The sequence below is a fragment of the Cornus florida genome, unplaced genomic scaffold, assembly GCF_030987335.1.
Source record: "Cornus florida cultivar Cherokee Brave unplaced genomic scaffold, ASM3098733v1 CherokeeBrave_3.0.0_Hap2_Chr09, whole genome shotgun sequence".
In the NCBI taxonomy this organism is placed as follows: Eukaryota; Viridiplantae; Streptophyta; class Magnoliopsida; order Cornales; family Cornaceae; genus Cornus; species Cornus florida.
The window spans coordinates 83384691-83411806 of record NW_026775579.1 but is presented as its reverse complement, the minus strand read 5'-3'; the positions used below and the strand labels follow the sequence as shown (position 1 = coordinate 83411806).

Below are 27116 nucleotides of genomic sequence, written 5' to 3'. Positions count from 1 at the left end.
TCACTTATTTTTTGACCCATTATGAATTATCTTGAGCTTGAATTGAATCCATAAAACACAGTGGTATTATTTTTATCAAATTATTGGAAAATCACGCCGGAGACCGCCATAGCTCCAGGTTTTGAGATTCGGATGCCGAATCAAACACGAATTCGGAGAGTTGTTCCACGTGGGTGTCTCTCATTGGTTCCCACGAGGTGAGTCCGACATGGAAGCTGACGTTTCTTAGCCACGAGCGTTCTCGACTCGCCACACTTGTTTCGCATTCGTATAGGAGTATTTGATTAGTCGTTGTGGTCGGGATATTTGGTAAGAGTGATGTATTGAGCATTCAACGGTTTAGATTAAGCAACGGACAATGGCCAGTGGACCCAGACAAATCTCAAAAACAATTAAAAATAAATAAAAAACGACATGGACCCAAGTTACGTCAAAAAACATTAAAAAAAATACAGTAACATTATACATTAAAAATATATATATATTATTTGTCTAGGGTGATTTGACCGGATTCGGGGTCATAAAATCTTTGCAGCAAAGAAATCACTGTTGATTTACCACTCCCACTTTCTCCAACCAAGGCAACAGTCTGATAAATAAGATTCAGACTGTTAGTTTTGGAATGCGATTATGTCAAACTATAGGATATATATATATATATATATGTATCAACTTGTGTAAGGCTTGCATCAAGCAAAAGAGAAGTGTAGGCTTTGAGAATTAGTCAAACTGGAAAGTTACCTTGCCAGAGTGAATGGCCAAGAAAAGGTGCCTGAAAATTTGAATGTCAGGCCTAGTGGGATACTTGAAACTGACATGATGAAACCTAATCTCACCCTCCACATTTTCTAATGTTGTTCCAGATTCGACACTTACGTCTATTTTGGATTTCTGGTCAAGAATCCCAAAGATAGAAGCAACAGCATTCTTGGCCTTACTGAGATCAAGTGCAAGGGAGCCTGATTGAGAAATACCAGCGGCTGACATGCTGAGGCCAAAGAAGACCTGCAAACCAAGACAGTAGGTAAAGATTCAAAATGTCAAGAACAACCAAGAGCTGTTTTAGTAAAATGAACATTAAGACGATAGTATGAATTGATTTCTAGTGCATATATGGCTGTGACAAGCTTGATTACCTGGAAAACATCAGCGAATGTTGTCTTACCATCATCAACAAGCCGAGGTCCAGCATAGAAATTGGTCGCATAGACACAGTATAGAAAAAAATAGGACAATCCAAAACCTGTACCACTGATTAGGCTTTCTCCTGCTTTCATAGGGCCTTCACATTTCTTTTGGTAAAGTTGCATCACCTTCTCTTCAGCACAGAAAGAAGCAACTGTTCTAATACTCCCAACTGCATCACTAGCAATTTGACTTGCGTCCTCATATGTTTTCTATAAGCATTTAAATAGTTGCAGCTTATTACAACGGACTAATTACATTGATCTCAGAGCCTATGTTAGATAGTTAAAACAGAAAATATAACTTCACTAGCAGTTCTAAATGATTAACATATAGGAAAAAATTGGAAAACTTTTAAGTTCCTATTGGCCGAGGTTTGGATCTGACCTTTCCATCTGCACTGAATCCTCCCATGTACTTCTTTTGAAAATATCCATTTAGTCCTAATAGAGGTACCATGACAAGAATTATAAGATCCAGTTGCCAGCACACTGCAAATGCAATAATCAAACCAGCAGTAGCTGTTGCAACATTCTGAACGATCAAAGAAAGTGTGTCTCCAACCAAACTTCGCACAAAAGTGGCATCAGAAGAAAGCCTAGCGCCAATTGCTCCACTTGAGTCTCTGCTCCATCAAACCAACTTATATTCATGTGAATCACTTTCTCAAAGCACATCAATCTGATCCGTTTTATTAACTTACACTCCGCCACAGAAAAAAAGTATGTTCTTAGTGGTTGTGAGAATAAAGACGCCACACCAAGAACAAGAAACATGCATGCCCAGAATTTTGAATCCTTCCGAAGTTTATGAGCTGGCTCATAGAAGGTTTTGATTACTTTAGAAAGAAGTACCCCAAAAATTGGTAATACTAGACCCGTGGCCACTGCACCCACTGAACCTAGCAATAGCACAGGGATCTCCGGCTTGTTCAAATAAGCCAATCGTCGCAGTGGCACTTCTGGGGCCTTTTGTGATGGTGCTGAGGCCGGAGTTTTGGGTTCTGCATCTGCATCAAGGACACCGACTGTAGTGGTTACATGTAAAGAAACTGATAATGAGTGATGGCTACTGTTTCCAAATGATCCACGGCTTATGGATCGTATGAAGGACCTCCTTTGACTTGAATGCCTTCCAAAGTCTGCAGTGATCTTTGGCATGTACGGATCATTTACTGCATTTTTTCCTGACACTTGGCTATGTTCTTGCAACCATATAAGCTGGCAGTATGCTCCTTCAGGATCTTGTAGTAATTCAGAGTGTGAACCTGATCAGTTGTGAGGATTTAAAATTCAAAAAAATCATAAATATAGATGGAAAGCTTAATAAAGCTCAGGTGGTGAGAGATATTAAAGCATCAGCAATTTAATTGTTTCAAAACATGAACCTTTTTCAACAATTTTTCCTTGATGAATGACAGCAATCATATTTGCATTCTTTAATGTACTCAAGTGATGGGCTACGATTACGGTAGTTCTGTCGATCATAACCTTGTCCAGTGCCCCTTGCACAACCCTCTCTGATTCTACATCAAGAGCACTTGTAGCTTCATCCAGGAGAAGAATCCTTGGGTCTTTCAAAATTGCTCTAGCTATAGCAATCCGCTGCTTTTGGCCCCCAGACAGCTGAGTTCCGTGCTCACCAACCTGCGTGTCTAGTCCCTAAATCATTAAACACAAACCTGAAAAGGTTACAAAGGTAACTTGAAAAAAAATGGGTTCTGGTAAATTAATTATAAGTCGAATCCTTCCAAAACATAAATTAAAAATTAAGTTGTTGAGCAAGAACTCTTTTGATTGAGAGGTAACAAGTAGAACATATTCAAGTTCTTCTACTTATTTTTGGGAGTGAGACAAATATATTTCCTACATTAGCAAATAATGTCTGCCATATTCGGCAAATCTTTCAAAAAGATTGTGATTTTGATTTAAAAACTGAAATGGAAAAGGAAAAAATAAATTTTCCAACAATTTCAAATCTAGACCTCAGGCAATTTATCTATGAACCTGGTCACATTGGCTAGCTTAGCAGCAACTTTAGTTTCTTCAATGGTTGCACCGTCCTTCCCATATGAAATATTATCCATAATGCTTGACGTGAACAACACAGGTTCCTGGCTAACTAGACCAATTTTTCCTCTGATCCACCAAAGCTGGAACTCTTTAAGATTAATACCATCTATAAGAACTTCACCAGCTTGTGGATCATAAAACCTCTCAATCAAGCTGATTACTGTTGATTTCCCACTTCCACTTTGTCCAACCAAAGCTGTAGTTGTTCCACTTGGTATCGAGAGACAGAATCCATTAAATATTGGTTCATCTGGTCTTGCTGGATAGCTAAAATAAATATCTTTTAATTCAATATCACCACGAATATCATCCAATTTCAGTCCATTCGTGTCATAAGGATCTATCTCTGACTTCCTGTTGATTGTCTCAAACATTTTAAAAGCTACAGCTCGTCCAGCAGCAAATGCACTAGTGCATGGAGATGCCTGTCCTAAAGAACTGTAAAATTCCATTATGGGATAGAAATTAAGTGAACTTTTCAAAAGAATCAAATATCAAATCCAAGCAATGCATATACAAAAACAGAGGTTCATGCATTCATTCTTTAACATAGTAGCCAAACTGTTGGAAATTGAGAAGAAAAGCAAAGGGCAACTCACAAGGAGCCAGTCAGCACAGCCATAACTACATTGAGTACATCTCCTCCTGTATAATCTTTGTTTATTATCATTTTTGACCCAAACCATATAGCCAAAGCATAAGAGCTGTATACGACAAACATAAATACACCAGCACTCAACCCGTTAGCCAAGCCCTCTTGCACACCAGATTTGTAAGCTTTAATAAGAGACTTCTTGTAATTAGCTATAGCTTGCCTCTCCCCAGTAAATGATGCAACCTGAATGGGAAAGTAAAGGGTGATTGAAAGAAAGAAAAAGGAAATTATGAGCCTTCTTTTTGTCAAATTCTGCATACCGTTCTTATTGAGCCAATTGTCTGTTCGACCACAATTGCAGCTTGTGAATAAGCAACTTGTCCACGGGGTTTAAGCTTCACTAAAAGGAGGGTCAGGATAGCACTAGAGATGACAAGAAGTGGAATTGAAGATATCATGAATAGGGTGAGAAACCAACCCTTGATGAAAGCTATAACAAAGCCTCCCAAGAATGAAGCTACCACCACTAGAAACTTCCCAACCTGTTGTAAATACATCCATAAGAAAAGTACCAATATAACCTAAAATAGGACTAGAGTACTGGCATTGCTAATAATGGTCGGGCTCCTTGCTATAGTAGCAATACCTTTTCACCAATGGCATCTTGAATAAGGAAGGTGTCTCCGGACATCCTATCAATAATTTCTCTGGTTTTACCCTCCGAGTCAAAGAATGCAATATCTTGCTTCAATATAGTTTTTAAGTATAAACATCTAATTCTTCCAGCCTGCCTCTCCCCAGTGACCATCCAGCAAACCACCTTTGTGATGTAGCAAACATGTTTTTCTCAGTTTCTTATATCAAAAACAATTATTTACATGAGGTAGCTATAAAACTAAATTCTTTTATCAGAAAGAAGCCTGATGCACTTATGGAAAAATGCTGCTAAACCAAACCCCAGAGCCAAGTAAACATACCTAACAGATACCTGAAAATAAATTTTATACTGTTTGTTAGGAGCCTAAATTAATAACTGATTTTACCAATCCACTAATACTTCTAATACAACTGGATGGAGAACACACAAATGACAAATTGATAAAATTTAGGCATAAATGACCAGAAGAAACCAATTTTTTTTGACAATTAGGCAAGAATTGGTCTAGTTATGAGGGAGTGAGTATCAAGGTTAAGCTAAAGATACCTTTGAAACTTCATGAACCACATTTTTTGTGTTCACATTCTGTCCAAAGGAATTTATTACATCTCCAATAAGCACAGTCATAAGGGGCATGCAGATTCCATTCCCTATAGCTGCGATTGTACCCACAAGCATTAGGACATGATCAGTGGAGTCAGCAAAGGAGAATAGTTTGAAATATGGAACAGTTTCAGTGTCTTCATTTTTCTTTCAGGTATTATCCGAATTATCTTGGTTGCAAGACTTTTCAGCTGTTTTCTGAGTCTCCATCACTGGTGAATGGCTTTTTGATGTTTCAGCCTACTCTGTGTTCTTATCTCCACTCAAATTGCTCTCCTCAGCCATATTTCCAAATGCTGTTTACTATTACTACGTTGGTGTACTTAAATCACAGCTGTAAAAGAATAATATATATTTGAATCAGAAATCTAAAATAGTGGAAAGATTTGAAGTACTACCAGGAGGAAACTGAAATTCAATGACATTAGTTATGAACAAATGTTTTTGTTGAGATGGCTTCTTAATTATGAGACGTAGTTATTCTTCCTTGAATTTAGTGTTACAATACTTTCAGACATTTAGGATTCTATTAAGGAATTTTTTATTTGGCAAGTCTTGGCCTCTAAGGAATTGTAATCCTTGTCCAACAAGGAATTATGTTTGTAACTCTATAAATAGGTACATATGTTGTGGCTTGAGACTTACGAGATTGAGATAGATGTAGTCTCATGAGAGAGTTGATGGGTAGAGGTAGTATGCGGGTTGGTAGATTAGGAAAAACACCAATGACACTGGTAGCGAGGAGATAGGCTCGTGGAGTGGTACATGGTGAAAAGACATGTACGTGGTGTTGGTAGTCTATTGTTGTAATATATATACGAATCATAGTTGAATCTCTTCTCATCCATGGACGTAAGCCGATTTTGGCTGAACCATGTATATCTTGTGTTGTGTGTGATTGCTTTGTTGGCTTTTGTTGGATCTTTGTGTTTTATGCGCTTTCATTGCCGAACAAATTGGTATCAAAGCCAAAGGTGAAGGAGATCCAGAAAACACAAGAAGTCTTAACATCTGCTGCAACAGGCTTTAATTGTAGGTGGAGTCAATCGGCTTGGTTACATGACATGGAGCTCGAGTGGTCAAGGTGGAGCCTTGGAGGTTTGACTGATCGAGTAACATATAATGTGGACAATCGGAGTTTTGCAGGAGTATCGACAAGATTGAAGCTGCAAAAGAATTGTCATGATCAATGCCATGGAAAACGATGATTGGCTAGATGAAATTTGAGCCAAGGTGGAGATTGTTGAAAATTGTGTCTCAAATTCCTATTCTAATTAGGATTCTATTTTAGAGTTGTATTCTATTAGGTTATTTCTTATTTGGTAAATCTTGGCCTATAAGGAATTGTAATCTTTGTCTAACAAGGAATTATGTTTGTAACTCTATATATAGGTAAATATGTTGTGGGTTGAGACTTATGAAATTGAGAGAGATGTAGTCTCATGAGAGAGTTGATGGGTAGAGGTAGTATACGGATTGGTAGAGTAGGAAAAACACCAATGACACTGGTACCAAGGAGATAGGCTCGTGGAGTGGTACATGGTGAAAGGACATGTACGTGGTGTTGATACTCTATTGTTGTAATATCTCTACAAATCATAGTGGAATATCTTCTCATCCATGGACGTAGGCCAGTTTTGGCTGAACCATGTATATCTTGTGTTTGTGTGTGATTGCGTTGTTGGCTTTTGTTGGATCTTTGTGTTTCGCGTGGTTTCGCTGCCCAACAGTAGGCTCTGGAGCAGCAACCATAGAAAAACTGAAATCCTCAATAAATTAGCGGAAAAAAAATTGTTGATCCTCAAAATTCAGCTTACTGCTTTAATCCCACATAACCAGAAATCATGGAAAAACTGAAATCTTACCTTCGACATTTAAAGCAAAAACAAAGTGATATTAATTGTTTAATAAAAACAAGCATCAAAATTTTAAAAAATAATAATAAGTGAAAATAATGATTCTATGATGAGAAACTCACAATTTGGTTAAATAAATGACCTTATAATTGAGAATCCCCCCCTCCCAGAAAAAAGAAATGCAATACATTGAGCAAAGGTGGTGTTCTATCTATTTTTTGGCACTAAACAAAACCATCATTTTTAATTTTATTTTTCCCAGTAAATGGAAGACAAAACACAAAACCATCAACATATATCTAAGGCAACAATAAGAGTCATAGAAATTCAAAGGTTTCAAGACATGCTGGAAACAGAAAAGGCACAAGACTATTTCAAGAAAAATAAGAGAAGGGTGAAAAGGGAAAAGGAAAAGAATTTATCCAACCTGCAATCATTTGAAACATAGAGCTTGAGTGCCACTTTGAATTATCAACTGCTGGTTCTTGTGGGAAATAAAATCACAGAAACCATAATTTGTAATATATAGAGTAGACTTAGACCAGAGAGTGAAGGAAAGGATGAATTGATCAAAATCAGAACAAGTTGATATCAGAAGTATCATCAACTTTAAACTCACCAATATATGAAAAAAGGGCCTTTGATTGTGGGACCCAACCTTTCACATCTGTATGTTTCTCATCCATTTTTCTAAGCAACCATTGCTTGGTAACTAAAAAACTGTGGTCTACTGGATACCGGCTAATGAGATTCTGGAATTTCTTCAATAAATAAATTAAAAATATAAAGTCAATTTTTAGCCAATAAATATAATAATATACAATTTTTACTCTAATATAGGGTAATAATATACCTTTTCAAGGTCAGACATCTAAATTACCTAGAAACATAATATCATCAAATGAATAACACCGCAATAGTAATTAGTAAACATAATATACATTCAACTCTAATCATTTTCATCACCTATGTTTGTTTAATCATTCCATGCTAGCACCATCAATTTCATTCAAAGGATGGGGAAATGCAACTATCAGCTTATTAGAATAAGATTGTCCCCATTCAACCCACATCATGATAGTAACAGATTTTTTTACTCAATAAATGTCTTATTTGGAAATAGACAAATAAAATATATACATATAGATATGTTGATTTATATATGTACAATGCAGGCTAAATATATAATCTTATTGTTGATTTTTTGGGAATTATGCACCCTTGTTTAAAAAATATCATATAGCATATGTTGGGGCAGCGAAAGCGCGCGAAACACAAAGATCCAATGATAGGCAACAAAATAATCACACAAACATAAGATATACATGGATCAGTCAAAACCGGTTTACGTCCATGGATGAGAGGAGATTCCACTATGATTCGTAGAGATATTACAACAATAGAGTACCAACACCACCACTCCACGAGTTTATTTCCTCGCTACCAGTGTTACCAGTGTTTTTCTTATTTTATCAATCCATAAACTACCTTTATCCATCAACTCCCTCATGAGACTACATTTCTCTCAATTTCATAAGTCTCAACCCAAAGCCTTTGTATTTATTTATAGAGTTCTAAATCCAATTCCTTATTGGACAAGGATAACAATTTCTTATAGGTTAAGACTTACCAAATAATAAATTACCAAACATAATACAACTCTAAAATATAAACATAATTAGAATAGGAATTTGAGACATAAATTCCAACAGTATATATATATATATATATATACCCGTAGAATTCATATTTTGGAAGTACCTAAAACATAATAGAAGAAAGTATAGTAGTCAAAATTTAAACGAGGGAAGTGAGGGCGGCTAAAAGGAAAATGAGGGTGTGGACTAGGTCAAGGGTTCAATTTTTACTGTTTGTAGATGGTTACAAATTTATTAAAGAGCCAAGTCTAACATCAGGGTGCTCTCATTAAGTATATGATTAAAATAGTTTTTTTTCCTAGTTGGTACTCGCACACACGTCTCCTTTGAGGCTCGAATCCCTGACCTCTCTTTGAGAAGTAAGGACTTGGTACTGTTAGGCCTGTTGGTTAAAATAATTGCTAAACTACACTTGATGACAAAGCATTAATTCATATCATGTGATCAATCTTCAAGAAGATATGGAAAATCATAACCAGATTCTTAATATAAGCATTGGCTAAGACATCATTTCATAGCAAATATTTAGGAAAGCTATTTAAGCTTTTAAAAAGCACAATTATGTTCTTCCCTTTTCTTTTTCCTTTTTCTTTTCTTTATGGGTCACGAAACCATCTACTGATTGGTGGTCATAAATTATCAGTACTAAGTGAAGAAAATTGTGTAATTTGGAGTGATATAATACTCAAATTACATCAAGAGGTGACATCACTGTTTAAGCAAATAGGACGATAGAGTAGAATCCGAATCCCTTTATACCGCTAGTGCAACACACTATATTGTTGTAGGGAAACAATTGCATCACAAAATGCAAAACCATAAAAGAGTAACGTTGTTAAATAAGCGATGTAAATCTATACAAGATTAAAACAGCACAAGATTAAGATTCTACCGAGTAAAAGAAATCTGACAGCTCGAGATTGAGGAGATACTAAATTAAAAATAAAAAATAAAAAAAAGGCAAAAGAAGAATCCAACTCACAAAAGTACTCCCTCTGTCTAAAAATAGTTGGACACTTTGGGACGAAATTATCAGTACTAAGTGAAGAAAATTGTGTAATTTGGAGTGATATAATATTCAGATTACATCAAGAGGTGACATCACTGTTTAAGCAAATAGGACGATAAAGTAGAATCCGAATCCCTTTATATCGCCAGTGCAACACACTACATTATTGTAGGAAACAACTGCATCATAAAATGCAAAACCATAAAAGAGTAACGTTGTTTTATAAGCGATGTAAATCTACACAAGATTAAAACGGCACAAGATTAAGATTCTACCGAGTAAAAGAAATCTGACAGCTCGAGATTGAGGAGATACTAAATTAAAAATAAAAAATAAAAAAAAGGCAAAAGAAGAATCCAACTCACAAGAGTACTCCCTCTGTCTAAAAATAGTTGGACACTTTGAGACGAAATTACCAGTACTAATTGAAGAAAATTGTGTAATTTGGAGTGATATAATATTCAGATTACATCAAGAGGTGACATCACTGTTTAAGCAAATAGGACGATAAAGTAGAATCCGAATCCCTTTATATCGCCAGTGCAACACACTACATTATTGTAGGAAACAACTGCATCACGAAATGCAAAACCATAAAAGAGTAACGTTTGTTTTATAAGCGATGTAAATCTACACAAGATTAAAACGGCACAAGATAAAGATTCTACCGAGTAAAAGAAATCTGACAGCTCGAGATTGAGGAGATTCTAAATTAGAAATAAAAAATAAAAATAAAAAAAAAAAGGCAAAAGAAGGATCCCACTAACAAAAGTACTACCTCTGTCTCAAAATAGTTGGACCCAAAAAGTATTATATATAATGAGAATCATGTGAAGGAGACAAAAGATAGTGCATTACCGTTATCATCATCGAATATAGGGTCTGGTCTCCTGTTTTCAATCTTTGGCGTGCATTTGCGCATTAAGACAATCTTGTTGTGGGGCCTCTTCATTGGCTTTTGAATGTTTGCGTCCACCCAATAATCCCAAGTCATGTACCCAATTTCCAAGTGCTGTACCCAACTTCGAAAAACCTTAGATTTCAGCCCGCAAAAGCAAGCACCTTGTGGGATTCAAAATTGTCAATCTTCACTTGTTGAGTGTAGAGAATATGCTGGTTAACGACTTGATTTTTTCCCTATATGTGCCGTTGTTGATGATGATTTGGCGCAGACAAATTGCTTGCCAACTGCTCGACTTTTTTCCCATGTGAGCTATTATTGATGATTTTGCTGCTTCGCTTTTATCCTATATGGGCCATTATTGATGATTTGGCACTTGGGATAAAACATATCCATACCTACCCAAAGTAGTGTAATTGGAAATCGTTGAAGCCATGCGTATATAATTTTTGAAATATTGAAGTGTGTTCAGTTATGTTTGAATGGTATCGGAATGTATTCCAAAAAACTATCAAAACAAAATAAAATTGATATTTCCAATTAAAACAACTGTAATGATGAATAATACAAATAATAATAATAATAATAATAATAATAATAATAAAATATTTAAATTACTTTTTTAACTAATTATTTTAAACTTGTAATATTTTTTTATTAAATATGTAAAAATTTTAAACTACCAAACATGTTTTTGATTATTATTAAACACAGTAATATAATAGGAACTAAATGGCCTTCTAATTTGACAAAGATGGGGTTAGCGCAATTAACCAGTTTTGTTTTTGTCATATTTGAGGACTTGTGGCAACACTTATTCGACTCAACGGGCTTAGGTTAAAGTTGTCCAACAACATAGCCCAAACTCTGGCCTACAAGAAATTTCTGGGCTGGACCAGGCGGAGCCTGGTCAGGTCAAATTGATTTCCTTAATGGGACGGGCCATGTTATGTAATGTTAATTACAGAAGAAGCAGCAAGGTTACAAACGAAATAAGCATTGCCAAGTTCAATAATTTTTTTTACTGGGTCGAGTGAGTGCAAAAAACATCTTAAAAGTATATTTACGGTGCATACCACATTATTCATGTGCAAAAAACACTCTTAAAATTTTAATTTGGTACACATAGGCCCATCTAACAAATTTAAACCATAAGTTGACCAAATTACCTTTATAAAATATATAAAAATAAATAATTATGTAAAATGACCGAAAGGCAATGCACAGTAAAGGTAAAATTAGAATATAAAAGTATAAAAGAAATGTAAAAATAAAAATAAAAAATAAAAAATAAAAATAAAGTGCAAACTAAAAAGAACAAATCTGCTCTAAACTCATTTAAGGGATGTCTCCACACTTTCGTCTTCTTTTATTTCTCCTCTATTCTTTTTCGCTTTTTTACACATTGATTTGGCTTACATTTTGATATGAAAAGTGAGAACAAAATTTCAGGCAAAGGAACAAATAGAAAATATGTTGATGGACTCTTTAAACTTATTTTTTATTTTCTACAATTTTTCCTCATTAAATTTTTAAATTTGAGTTGATCCCCATGACTTGACCCAATCATTTCGTTGCATATTCGGGTTGTGTTCTTGCCATGTTCCCGTTTATCCATGTTGGACACTATACAACAATATTGTTGCATTTCTAACAAAGTGTTTATACTTCCGAGATTACACCTTTCCTCTTTCCCTTTTAATTATATTGTTTTATAAATTTTGTTAAATAGGTGGTTCTCAAGGGACAAACAGTATACAATCTAGAGATGCACTACTTTTTTGTGGTTTGTTAGTATTTGCATAATAAGATCAGAGTTCTTATAGGTTAAGGTTTTTCACATAAAATCTATGTTCGTTTATTCGTTGTTTCTAGTTTGCTTGATTCCACAATTAATTTAATTATTTGCTCACAACTTAGTTAATTGATTGATTCAAATTACGTGAATCGAAAATTGAACGATAATCAATTGAAATTTATCCATCTAAAATCTTGGTATAGCCTTTTTCTTCTATTCATGTAGTATTTTGTTACTCTGCAAAAAAAAACCATCTTATGCATTACACTGTCCAAATAACACGGTATACATGATGTAAGGGAGGATAAACTAGGAGCAGTAGAAGGCCAAACAAGTCCACAGGCTATGGTGAAAAAAAGGGCACAAGTAGCTCTCTAAGATGATGTAGCACTAATGTGCAGTGCAACTAGGGAGGCATATAAACCATCTTTGATATTCATCAAACTTTCATGCTTTCCCTTCTCCGCAATGACTCCATTTTTAACCACTGCAATCAAATCCGCACCCCTAATAGTCGATAGCCTGTGAGCCACCACCACCGTGGTTCTGCCCACCATAACTCAGTCCAGTGCATTTTGTACAACTTTCTCATATTCAGCATCCAGGGCACTGGTGGCCTCATCTAGTAGTAGTATCTTTGGATCCTTCACCACGGCACGTGCAATGGCCACCCTTTGCTTCTGTCCACCCGACAATTGGATGCCTCGCTCGCCTACGACTGTATCATAGCCCTGCATTTCCATAACTCAGGAAGTTGGATAAATAAAGCATATGCTAGATATGTTTGGCATTAACCAAGTATCAGAGAATTGTGCAAAAAAAGGATGCAAGTGTACTACTACTTTTGAACATGTATAACAATAATGCATTCCTAACAATGTATTATTGTCAATGCTATTAGATTACCACCCATTGTTCAATTTTAGGTGTTTCTAAATTTAGAATTTCACTAGAATTTGAGAGTTTTAACCTGTTGTAGAGCACTAATGAACTTGTGAGCATTTGCTGACTTAGCTGCAGCTAAAATTTCTGCTTCTGTTGCTTCTCCTTCCTTTCCGTATGCTATGTTGGCTCGGACTGTGTCATTGAACAAGAAAGGCTCCTGGCTCACCAAGCCAATTTGCTGTCTTAACCATTTCAACTTTAGCTTTTGGATTTCAACATCGTCTAGGGTGATTTGACTGGATTCGGGGTCATAAAATCTTTGCAACAAAGAAATCACTGTTGATTTCCCACTCCCACTTTCTCCAACCAGGGCAACAGTCTAATAAATGAGATTCAGACTGTTAGTTTTGGAATGCGATTATGTCAAACTGTAGGATATATATATATACTAGAAAAAAGGACGTGCAATTAGTAATTAGAACTCTTAGTCTAGCATAAAAAAATAAAATAAAAAATAAAAAAAATACAACTTTGACATGGTAAATTTGAAAATTGTCATATAAAAATTAAAATTTTATTGTCATCTTCATACAAAATAATTTATAGAATTTTATTATCATCTTCATATAAAAAAATTATTTTCATTTAAAAATTAAAATTTTATTGTCATCTTTATACCAAATAATGTATATATATATATAGTTTAATTACTATAATGGTTTAGGTTTCTTGAAGGTTGCATGAGATGATTCACTCCCACTATTTTTCTCATCATTAAATATTTCCCTTGTTAATTATTGTAGTCTTGTGAGACAAGTATTATTACTAATTATTCAATTTAAAATTAGAAAAGAATTATTCTCTACAGTTGCAACTTGCTACAAGTATATCAAGAATCTTTTAATCTAATTTCAAAGGTAAAAGGTTAAAAATGTGTTAAAATATAATATTCTTTAGACAAATAATGTACAAAACATTAGTAAATGTGTATAAAAATTAAATATCAGATGTATTTTTTTTTTTTTTTTTTGTCTCAATATCAGATGTATCAGTTACCAAAATACTAATGTAAATGAAAATTCTATAAATAAAAACAAAATAAATTTGAAAATACAAAATAATAAAAAATAAATGTGAACCATTAATGTTATGGAAAAAATATATATATAACAATAGGCAAATGAAATCAAGATCTATATTGAAATACACATTTGAATTGAACGAAAATTAAAAATCCACTGAACCAAGAAAATAAAAAAGAATAAAGAATATGTAACAATGTCACAACAAAAGATAAAACCAAGTTATGTCTATTTTAGAGAAACTTAATTCTTGTTCAACATTTTATAACTTGCACCCTATTTTCTTTTTTTGCATATTAGGTCGAGATTTTATTTTTGAACACATAGGCTGGCCGTTGAAAGATTGAAACTATATAACAATAAACTGGATATGTATATATTGATAAATACAAGTTTCTTCTCACGTAAAATATTTGTAATTATTAATTACTATATCATCACAATTTGAAAATATCTTTAATTTAAAATTCAATGGCATCTCATATTATTTTACTTCCATGTAACGAATTTATCAGGGTGTCAATTTGAGTGTTTTTGGGTTAATATGCCAAAAATAATAATAATTTAATTAGTAGTAAAATCAACATGCAATTTTCTTTTATATAAAATATCTAAATTGAAACTCTTAAGCAAATACTTAACAATTAGAATAATATTTTAAAAAGAAATTAAAAAGAAATAAAAAAATATTAAATCATTCTAGTTTCCTAACTATGACTGTTTTCTAATAGGAGTAAACATTGTAAGCATTAAACTTGTATATAAAAAAATAAATAATTGTCCTTGTACAATCAATATCCCTTGTCTATTTCTCTATTGGAACGGTATTAAGGACTCAAACATCTTTTTCAAGGGCTTTAAAACAAGCCAAATCTAACACAAGTAAAGGAAATTGAAAAGAAAAATAAAAACTGTAATTTACAAAATCAATATTTATGAAATATCACATCCTTAAATTTGGTCAGCACTTGTCAGAGATTATGAGTTATTGAAACTTTATTTTTTTAGTTGACGAAATTGACTCATCCTAGATACTCTTCAAAGAAAATTAAAAATTAAAAATTAAAAAAATTGCTCACTCTATTCACGTTGAACTCTATTCCATCTTGTCTGATCATATATTCATTACCAAAGTAAGAAAAATATTTAATACAGATGGAAATGGGCTAAAGGGACGTAGAAGTCTAAGACGCTCTTTGCAATGCCATACGTGGGAAAGCCTAGGCTATTGAATTAAGGAGAGCAAGTAGAAGGGGAGAAAAACCTTGAAACCAAGGAGTTTTAGAAACGTATATTGAATAATTCTCGGTATTTATAGATGCATGTAATGAAAAGGTGTCATAGTAAAGAGGTGTGAATTTATAAGGTGTAATCATATAATTTTAATTGTATATGTGCTTGGACTTGCAAACATCTATTTATTTAAAAGACAAATAATAATAATAATAATAATTGATGGGTGTTTTATTTGGACACAACTCTTTATTGAATGGGTGTTTCATTTGGGCACAACTCTTGAAAAAGAGAAAAACAGTTTCATTTCTATGCAACTCTTGAAAAAGAATAGAAAAGTGATAATATATAATAATAATGTCACAAAAGATTTAACAAATTAAAAAAAAAAAAAAAAAAAAAAAGTGTAGAAAGACCTTTAAAAATTCTTACAATAAATTAAATATTGATACAACAATAATTAGATACTTAACAAACTTTGTGGTATGTCTTCAACAAAAATTGCACTAACTTGTATTGGAGTTTTTTTTTTTTTTTTTTTTTTTTTTTTCCTTTTTAAAAAGGTGTTAGTAGTTAAATAGACACCAAGAATTTAAAGAGGTGTTAATGTTTGATTCTAACTCTAAATCTTAATTAAAATATGGATATCACCGCAGAAAATAATACACAAAAAATTAAATGACTCCAATATATTAAACAATAACTTTAACTAACAATCACTCTATCATGTTTGTGAAAGCCTTAATCTGCTTTATCTTCATTGAACACCCGCACAATACTGTGTTGTCAAGTTATCGTGAGGCAACGAAACAATGACTTATCGCGAAGCAATGAAACAATGACTTGGACGAAAATGTATATACATAGAAAGATAGAGATAGTTTTACAAAGAAACTCTTTCATGTAATAATTACAATATATTGAATAAAAGTTATATGTAAAAGAAACTCTAAAATATTTCAATAATAATGTGATATAGAAGTAAATATAAAAAATACATAAAAAGTTTTTAGAGGAGAGAAGAATTGTAACCTCTATCTATATATATATATTACGATGTTGGCTTGAAAATAATAAATAAATAAAAAAAAAAGGTTTTTGTAGAGAAAATAACATGAAAGAGTTTTTTTTTTTCAGATCATATGACTCGTAGGTATATATAAATCGCAGACAACTCTTCATAATAGACGTCTCTTTTGAATATAGGAATAGAAATGCATCTTAACTGTTGATGGCTTTTAGAAATTATGTTACAGGAAGTTACCATTTTTTTCAAGGTATGTTATATAATTAAAGTTGATTTTTTAATAAAGAAATCCAGAATCTAGAGTGTAAGATTGGTTTAAATTAAAATTAAAAAATTGTAAAAAAAAAAAAAAAACCGTATAATATTTTTGTAAATTAAAGAAATTGTTATTAAAATGTATATATAAAAAAAAAAAAAAAAATTATACATTTTTATAGGGTATATATAGATATGTATCAACTTGTATAAGGCTTGCATCAAGCAAAAGAGAAGTGTAGGCTTTGAGAATTAGTCATACTAGAAAGTTACCTCGCCAGAGTGAATGGCCAAGCAAAGGTCCCTGAAAATTTGAATGTCGGGCCTAGTGGGATACTTGAAACTGACATGATGAAACTTAATCTCACCCTTCACATTTTCTAGCGTTGTTCCAGAGTCGACACTTGCGTCTATTTTGGATTTCTGGTCAAGAATCCCAATGATAGAAGCAATAGCACTCTTGGCCTTACTGAGATCAAGTGCAAGGGAGCCTGATTGAGAAATACCAGTGGCTGACATGCTGAGGCCAAAGAAGACCTGCAAACCAAGACAGTAGGTAAAGATTCAAAATGTAAGGAACAACCAAGAAATATTTTAGTAAAATGAATATTAAGACGATAGATTGATTTGATTTCTAGTGCATATATGGTTATGAAAAGCTTGATTACCTGGAAAACATCAGCGAATGTTGTCTTACCCTCATCAACAAGCCGAGCTCCAACATAGAAACTGGTTGCATAGACACAGTATAGAAAAAAATAAGACAATCCAAAACCTGTACCACTAATTAGGCCTTGTCTTTCTCCTGCTTTCATAGGGCCTTCACATTTCTTTTTGTACAGTTGTATCACCTTCTCTTCAGCACAGAAAGAAGCAATTGTTCTAATACTCCCAACTGCATCACTAGCAATATGACTTGCGTCCTCATATGTTTTCTGTAAGCATTTAAATAGTTGCAGCTTATTACAACGAACTAATTACACTAAACTCACAGCCTATGTTAGATAGTTAAAAAAGAAAATATAACATATAGGAAAAAATTGGCAAACTTATAAGTTCAAATTGCCCTTTTTTTTTCTTTTTTTTTTTTTCCTATTGGCTGAGGTTTGGATCTAATCTTTGCATTAGCACTGAATCCTCCCATGTACTTATTTTCAAAATACCCATTTAGCCCTAATAGAGGTACCATGACAAGAATTATAAAAGCCAATTGCCAACACGCTGCAAAAGCAATAATCAAACCAGCAGTAGCTGTTGCAACATTCTGAACGATCAAAGAAAGTGTGTCTCCAACCAAACTTCGCACACAAGTGGCATCAGAAGAAAGCCTAGCGCCAATTGCTCCACTTGAGTGCTCTGCTTCATCAAACCAACTTATACTCATGTGAACCACTTTCTCAAAGCACATCAATCGGATCCGTTTTATTAACTTACACCCCGCCACAGCAAAAGAGTATGTTCTTAGTGGGACACAGAATAAAGACGCCAAGCCAAGAACAAGAAACATGCATACCCAGAATTTTGAATCCTTCCGAAGTTCATGAGCTGGTTCATAGAATGTTTTGATTACTTTAGAAAGAAGTACCCCGGAAATTGGTAATATTAGACCCTTGCCCACTGCACCCACTGAACCTAGCAATAGCACTGGGTTCTCCGGCTTGTTCAGATAAGCCAATCGTCGTAGTGGGACTTCTGGGGCCATTTGTGATGGTGCTGAGGCTGGAGTTTTGGGTTCTGCATCTGTATTAAGGACACCGAGTGCAGTGGTTACATGTAAAGAAACTAATAATGAGTGATAGCTACTGTTTCCGGATGATCCCCGGCTTATGGATCGTATGAAGGACCTCCTCGGACTTGAATGTTTTTCAAAGTCTGTAGTGATCTCTGGCATGTACAGATCATTTACTGCATTTTGTTCTGACTCTTTGCTGTGTTCTTGCAACCATATAAGCTGGCAATATGCTCCTTCAGGATCTTGTAATAGTTCAGAGTGTGAACCTGATCAGTTGAGCGGGTTTGAAATTCAAAAAAATCATCAACATAGATGAAAGGCCTAATAAAGCTCAGGCGGTGAGAGATGTTAAAGCATCAGCAATTTAACTGTTTCAAAACATTAACCTTTTTCAACAATTTTTCCTTGATGAATGACAGCATTCATATCTGCATTCTTCACTGTACTCAAGCGATGGGCTACGATTACGGTAGTTCTGTCGATCATAACCCTGTCCAGTGCCTCTTGCACAACCCTCTCTGATTCTGCATCAAGAGCACTTGTAGCTTCATCCAAAAGTAGAATCCTTGCGTCTTTCAAAATTGCTCTAGCTATAGCAATTCTCTGCTTTTGGCCCCCAGACAGCTGAGGTCCGTGCTCGCCAACCTGCGTGTCTAGTCCCTAAATCATTACACACAAAGATGGAAAGGTTACAAAGGTGACTTGAAAACAAATGGGTTCTGATAAATTAATTGTAAGTTGAATCCTTCTAAAACATAAATTAAAAATTAAGTTGTTGAGCGAGAACTCTTTTAATTGAGAGGTAACAAGTAGAACCTTTTCAAGTTCTTCTGCTTCTTTTTGGGGGTGAGGCAAATATATTTCCTAGATTAGAAAATAATGTCTGCCATATTCGGCAAATCTTTCAAAAAGAGTTGTGATTTTGATTTAAAAACTGAAATGGAAAAGGAAAAAATAAAATTTCCAACAATTTCAAATCTAGACCTCAGACAATTTATCTATGAACTTGGCAACATTGACTAGCTTAGCAGCAGCTTTAATTTCTTCAATGGTTGCACCGTCCTTCCCATATGAAATATTATCTTTAATGCTTGAAGTGAAGAACACGGGTTCCTGGCTAACTAGACCAATTTTTCCTCTGATCCACCAAAGCTGGAACTCTTTAAGATTGATACCATCTATAAGAACTTCACCAGCTTGTGGATCATAAAACCTCTCTATCAAGCTGATTACTGTTGATTTCCCACATCCACTGTGTCCAACCAAAGCTGCAGTTGTTCCACTTGGTATTGAGAGACAAAATCCATTAAATATTGGCTCAACTGGTCTTGCTAGATATCTAAAATAAACATCTTTTAATTCAATATCGCCACAAATATCATCCAATTTCAGTCCGTTCATGTCATAAGGATCTATCTCTGACTTCCTGTGGATTGTCTCAAACATTTTAAAAGCTGCAACTCGTCCAGCAGCAAATGCACTCATGCATGGAGATGCCTGTCCTAAAGAACTGTAAAATTCCAAATGGGATAGAAATTAAGTGAACTTTTTAAAAGAATCAAATATCAAATTCAAGCAATGCATATACAACAAACAGAGGCTCATGCATTCATTCTTTAACATAGTAGCCAAACTGTTGGAAACTGAGAAGAAAAGCAAAGGGCAACTCACAAGGAGCCAGTCAGCACGGCCATAACTACATTGAGTACATCTCCTCCTGTATAATCTTTGTTCATTATCATTTTCGACCCAGACCATATAGCCAAAGCATAAGAGCTGTATATGACAAACATAAATACACCAACATTCAACCCGGTAACCAAGCCCTCTTGCACACCAGATTTGTAAGCTTTAATAAGAGACTTATTGTAATTAGCTATAGCCTGCCTCTCCCCAGTAAATGATGCAACCTGAATGGGAAAGTAAAGGGTGATTGAAAGAAAAAGGAAATTATGAGCCAATTGTTTTTCTCAGTTTCTTTAATCAAAAACAATTATTTACATGAGTTAGCTAGAAAACTAAATTCTTTTATCAGAAAGAAGCCAGATGCACTTACGGAAAAATGCTGCTAAACCAGACCCCAGAGCCAAGTAAACATACTTAACAGATACCTGAAATAAATTTTATACTGTTTGTTAGGAGCTTAAATCAATAACTGATTTTACTAATACAATAATCGTTCTACTACAACAGGATGGAGAACACACAAATTGATGAAATTCAGGCGTGAATGACCGGAACAAAACAATTTTTTTGACAATTAGGCAAGAGCTGGTCTTGTTATGGGGGAGTGATTATCAAGTTTAAGCTATAGATACCTTGGAAACTTCATGAACCACATTTTTTGAGTTCAAATTCTGTCCAAAGGAATTGATTACATCTCCAATGAGCACAGTCATAAGGGGCATGCAGTGTCCATTCCCTATAGCTGCGATTGTGCCCACAAGCATTAGTACATGATCAGTGGAGTCAGCAAAGGAGAACAGTTTGAAATATGGAACAGTTTCAGTGACTTCATTTTTCTTTCGGGTATTATCCGAATTATCTTGGCTGCAAGACTTTTCAGCTGTTTTCTGAGTCTCCATCACTGGTGAATGGCTTTTTGATGTTTCAGCCTGTTCTGTCTTCTTATCTCCACTCAAATTGCTCTCCTCAGCCATCTTTCCAAATGCTGTTTGCTATCACTACGTTGGTGTACTTAGATCACAGCCGTAAAAGAAGAACATATATTTGAATCAGAAATCTAAAATAGTGGAAAGCTGTAAAGTACTACCAGGAGGAAACTGAAATTCAATGACATTAATTATGAACAAATGTTTTTGTTGAGATGACTTCTTAATTATGAGACATAGTTATTCTTTCTTTAATTTAGTGTACAATGCTTTCGGACATTTATAGGCTCTGGAGCAGCAACCATATTAAAACTGAAATCCTCAATAGATTAGCGGGAAAAAAAAAAATGTTGAACCTCAAAATTAAGCCTACAGCTTTAATCCCACACAACCAGCAACCATAGAAAAACTGAAATCTTTACGAAAAAGATAGGCTACCTTTGACATTTAGGCTCCGTTTGTTTCGACGCAAAAAAAATTTTCAGAAAATATTTTTATTTTTTAGGTAAAATATTTCTTTTTATTTGTACTTTTCAGCGTTTGGCAAAGGTCTAGGTCAAGATTGAAGTCGAGTCCTTCATACGGGACGTATAAAATAACTTACAAAAATTGATAGATAAATCTTTTTTGTAAAATTTTAATATATTTTTCTTTTGTAAATATTTTACGACAACCAAACACCAAAAAATAAAAAAATATTTTCTGAAAAATATTTTACTTCCAAACAAACAGAACCTTAAAGAAAAAACAAAGTGATATTAATTGTTTAATAAAAACAAACATCAAAATTTATAAAAATAATAATTATAAGTATTAATAATAATTCTATTATGAGAAACTCACAATTTGGTTAAATAAGTGACCTTATATTTTCTGAAAAATATTTTGCTTCCAAACAAATGGAGCATTAAAGAAAAAACAAAGTGATATTAATTTTTTAATAAAAACAAACATCAAAATTTATAAAAATAATAATAATAAGTGAAAATAATGATTCTATTTTGAGAAACTCACAATTTGGTTAAATAAATGACCTTATAATTAAGAATCCTCCCTCCCCGGAAGAAAAAAATGCAAGACATTGAGCAAAGGTCGTGTTCTTCTATCTATTTTTTGGCACGACACCCCCCCCCCCCCAGTAAATGGAAGACAGATAGAACACAAAACCATCAACATATATCTAAGGCAACGATAACAAGTCATAGAAATTTAAAGGTTTCAAGACATGCTGGACACAGAAAAGGCACAAGACTATTCCATGAAAAATAAGAGAAGGCTGAAAAGGGAAAAGGAAAAGAATTTATCCAACCTGCAATCATTTGAAACATAGAGCTTGAGTGCCACTTTGAATTATCAACTGCTGGTTCTTGTGGGAAATAAAATCACAGAAACCATAATTTGTAATATATAGAGTAGACTTAGACCAGAGAGTGAAGGAAAGGTTGAATTAATCAAAATCAGAACAAGTTGATATCAGAAGTATCATCAACTTTAAACTCACCAAAATATGAAAAAATGGTTACCTGTGATGGATTCCAGCTTTTGTGGAATCTGCCTTTGATTGTGGGATCCAACCTTTCACATTTGTATGTTTCTCATCCACTTTTCTAAGCAACCATTGCTTGGTAACTAAAAAACTGTGGTCTAATGGATACCGGCTAATGAGATTATGGGATTTCTTCAATAAATAGATTAAAAATATAAAGTCAATTTTTAGCCAATAAATATAATAATATACAATTATTACTCTAATATAGAGTAATAATATACCTTTTCAAGGTCAGACATCTAAATTACCTATAAACATAATATCATCAAATGAATAACACAGCAATAGTAATTAGTAAACATAATATACATTCAACTCTAATCATTTTCATCATCTATGTTTGTTTAATCATTCCAAGCTAGCACCATCAATTTCATTCAAAGGATGGGGAAATGCAACTATCAGCTTATTAGAATAAGATTGTCCCCGTCCAACCCACATCGTTATAGTAACAGATTTTGTTACTAAATAAATGTCTTATTAGGAAATAGACAAATAAAATATATACATATAGATATGTTGATTTATATGTGTACAATGCAGGCTAAATATATAATCTTATTGTTGATTTTTTGGGAATTATGCACCCTTGTTTAAAAAAGATCATATAGCATATATATATCCATAGAATTCATATTTTGGAAGTACCTAAAACATAATAAAAGAAGAGTATGGTAGTCAAAATTTAAACGAGGGAAGCGAGCGCGGCTAAAAGGAAGATGAGGGTGTGGACTGGGTCAAGGGTTCAATTTTTACTGTTTGTAGATGGTTACAAATTTATTAAAGAGCCAAGTCTATCATCAGGGTGCTCTCATGAAGTATATGATTAAAATAGTTGCTAAACTACACTTGATGACAAAGCATTAATTCATATCATGTGATCAATCTTTAAGAAGATGTGGAAAACCATAACCAGATTCTTATATAAGCATTGGCTAAGACAGCATTTCATATAAAATATTTAGGAAAGCTATTTAAGCATTTAAAAAGCACAATTATGTTCTTCCCTTTTCTTTTTCCTTTTTTCTTTTCTTTATGGGTCACAAAACTATCTACTGATTGGTGGTCATAAATTGGAGTGCTCAATTTTACCACTTTACTAGTTGATGATTGTCTTTTTTTAATAAAAAAAAAAAAATCTTTGTGTTCCTCTTTCCTAGGTTTGGATATTGCGGTGGTGGTGGTGGTGGTGATGATGAGAGAGAAAGAAACGGAGATAGAAAAGGGTAATTTTGTCTCTTAATATATGTATTGTAATTTGATGATACTATAAGGGTAATATATATATATATATATATATATATATATATATATATATATATTAATTTGATGACACTATAAGGGTAATAGGGTCTTTTCCTTTTAATTAAAGGGCATTGTGGGTATCAATGTAATTTTGAAAACAAATTCAATTTTATTAGGGGTTTTATGCACGAATTTGAAAGCAAAGGGGAGGGTTTTGTGATTTTAACCAAAAAATATATGCACATTTTGTGAGGGGCAAAATAGGAATAAAAAGGGTAAAATCGGGTTTTCATATTTACTTTTTGCCAAAAAGTTGTCAGATGGGCTTATTTACACATTTTTTTAATATTGTGGACTGAAATGCATATTTTCAAAAAGGAGGAACTCATTGTGTATAGGAAGTTTTTCTGCACTTAACCCTTACAAATTTATTAAGAGACAAGTCTATCATCAGGGTGCTCTATCATCAGGGTGCTCTCATTATGTATATGATTAGAGTAGTTGTTCAACTACACTTGATGACAAAGCATTAATTCATATCATGTGATTAATCTTCAAGAAGATATGGAAAACTATGGCGACCTTGTGGATGGGTGTGTGTGAGCCTATGCAGGTGGCACCAGTAGGCTACTACACTTGGCGAGTTATAGGTGTACAATCCCAAATCGCCTGAGTGTGGATGAGGCAAGTACTATATGTAGATTAAACACCCTTCTATGATACAACACGTTTTAAAGCCGTGATAATCGTGAACCCACTAGAATTCCGAAGTTAAATGTGTTTAACCTGGAGAAGTACCAGGATGGGTGACCCCCTGAGAAGTCTCTGGTCTCGGGGAGCCAAAAGCGGATAATATTGTGTCTGGATAGGGTGAGGGTCGTTACAAATGGTATCAGAGCCTGACTCAGCCGGAAATGCGGCCAACGTGGACATTGGGCCCCAAAGAGGGGGTAATTGTGGCGACCTTGTGGGGTGGATGTGTGTGAGCGTGTGCAGGTGGCACCAGTAGGCTATCACACTGGACGAGCTACAAGTGCACAATCCCACATCGCCTGGGTGTGGATAGGGCAAGTGTTATATGTAGATTCAACATCTTTTTATGACACAATGCATCACCTAGAGTAGTACCAAGATGGGTGACCCCTTGAGAAGTCTCTGGTCTCGGGGAACCAAAAGACACAGACAATATTGTGTCTAGATAGGGTGAGGGTCATCACAAAAACCACAACCAGATTCTTAATATAAGTATTGGCTAAGATAGCATTTCATAACAAATATTTAGGAAAGCTATTTAAGCATTTAAAAAGCACAATTATGTTCTTCCCTTTTCTCTTTCCTTTTTCTTTTCTTTATTGGTCACAAAACCATCTACTGATTGGTGGTCATAAATTGGAGTGCTCAATTTTACCGCTTTACTATTTGATGATTGTCTTTTAAAAAAAAAAAAAAAAAACAAACTTTGTGTTCCTCTTTTTTGGGTTTGGATATTGCGGTGGTGGTGGTGGTGGTGGTGAGAGAGAAAAAAACGGAGATAGAAAAGGGTATTTTTGTCTCTTAATATATATATTGTAATTTGATGACACTATAAGGGTAATATATATATATATATATATATATATATATATATATATATATATATGAAAATATGCAAGTTAACAACAGAACATGAATAACTTTGAAAAACTTTTGATTAAAATATGGAACTTACAACTTTGATCTTTGAATACAACACTTTTGTTCTGAGCCGAGCTCCTTGGATGAAGTAAAACTAAAAACTTAAACTTAAAAATTACAATTTGAACTGAGAACTTTTGAAATGGAAACTAAAATCTAAACTTGAAAATTGAGCCTGCCTCCAATGTCTTAAGGAGCTGTTATTTATTGGGCCTCAAAAGAGCCTTGGGGAGCTTTGGATTCCTTGGAGATAAGGATGCAACAGGAGGCCATGTGCAAAGCCTGAAAGGCTGATTTGAGGTGATGTCTTCTGAATGATGCTGGAAGCCATGTGCAAAGCCTGAAAAGCTGAATTGAGGTGATGGCCACTGACTTGCCTTGGATTCCTTTTTTGAAAAGCTTGTCTGTCATGAACACCGAAAGGTGCTAAAAGCCTGAAAATGGAGAACTGCTGAATAAAATTTTAAACTGTAGTTTTTGCCCTTTTTTTTTTTTTTTTTTTTTGTCGCTATGCAGCAGCATTGAATGACCGAGGTCAGAAGCTTTTTTTTGAAATGAAATGATGATTTTTGAGAATATTGTTTACTGGAGCGGTTGGGTAAAAATACCAAAACAGTCATCTTCATTGGGTTGGGCCAGATCTGTTTGGGAACCATGGAAAGAACCTGAGCCTTCACTTCTGTTGGAGCCCAATTTTGAGAAGGCTATGGGATTGACTTGGGCTAGAGCTTCCATGAGGAAGGCTTCATACTCATCTTGGGATTTTGCTGAAGAAAGCTTTGCTTGGGCCTGGATTTTGGATAGGAAGAAAGCCGAAGACTCACCTAAGCCAGAACATGATATTGCAGGGTGCTTTGAGAACCATTCAGAAATTGCTTCTGGAGTAACATCTTTGATAGAGAATTGATCCCACCATTTGACTTTGAAAATCCTTCCTAGAAGAGGAAGATTAGAAGGGGTTTTGAGGATTTGGAATTGCCATAGAACTATCCATGACAATGCGAAATTTAGAAAAAATAAGAATGATTTGGGAAATTCGGAAAGCTCAGGAGGAGCATGGAATTTTTCATTGAAAATTGAAAATCCCTTGGACACCGTTTCAGGGATGATTTTTTGGCAGGGACCAAACATATGCCACCAGTCAATGAACCATGTGGGGACATTTAGATTGAAATTCTTTTGGAAAAGGATAAGCCAGGAATGGCTATAATCCTGATTTTGGAAATAAAAAGTATTATACCAGGCATCCTAATAGTCTCAGTAATTGAAAGTTTGAGGGTTACGAGGTTGAGAAAATTACCTCGGAGCATTGATGTTTTTACCCCAGGCTGCTGGAGTAAGGACTTTTTGAATGGTACATGTGGTGTGAGAAATGAAAGACTCATCACCTGGTTTTGAATGAGTTCGAATTTTGATGGAATCAGTGTCCACTAAAATAAACTCATAAAAATTTTGTGTTTTCTGAAAATCTGATGTTGGATAATGAA

General features: G+C 34.2%; 2 pseudogenes; both read right to left on the bottom strand.

The window, feature by feature from the left end:
• Positions 1–291: 291 nt before the first annotated feature.
• On the bottom strand, positions 292–7551 carry LOC132274724 (ABC transporter B family member 4-like; annotated as a pseudogene).
• Positions 7552–12582: 5031 nt separating this feature from the next.
• LOC132273006 (ABC transporter B family member 4-like) lies at positions 12583–21417 on the bottom strand (annotated as a pseudogene).
• Between the last annotated feature and the right edge of the window lie 5699 nt (positions 21418–27116).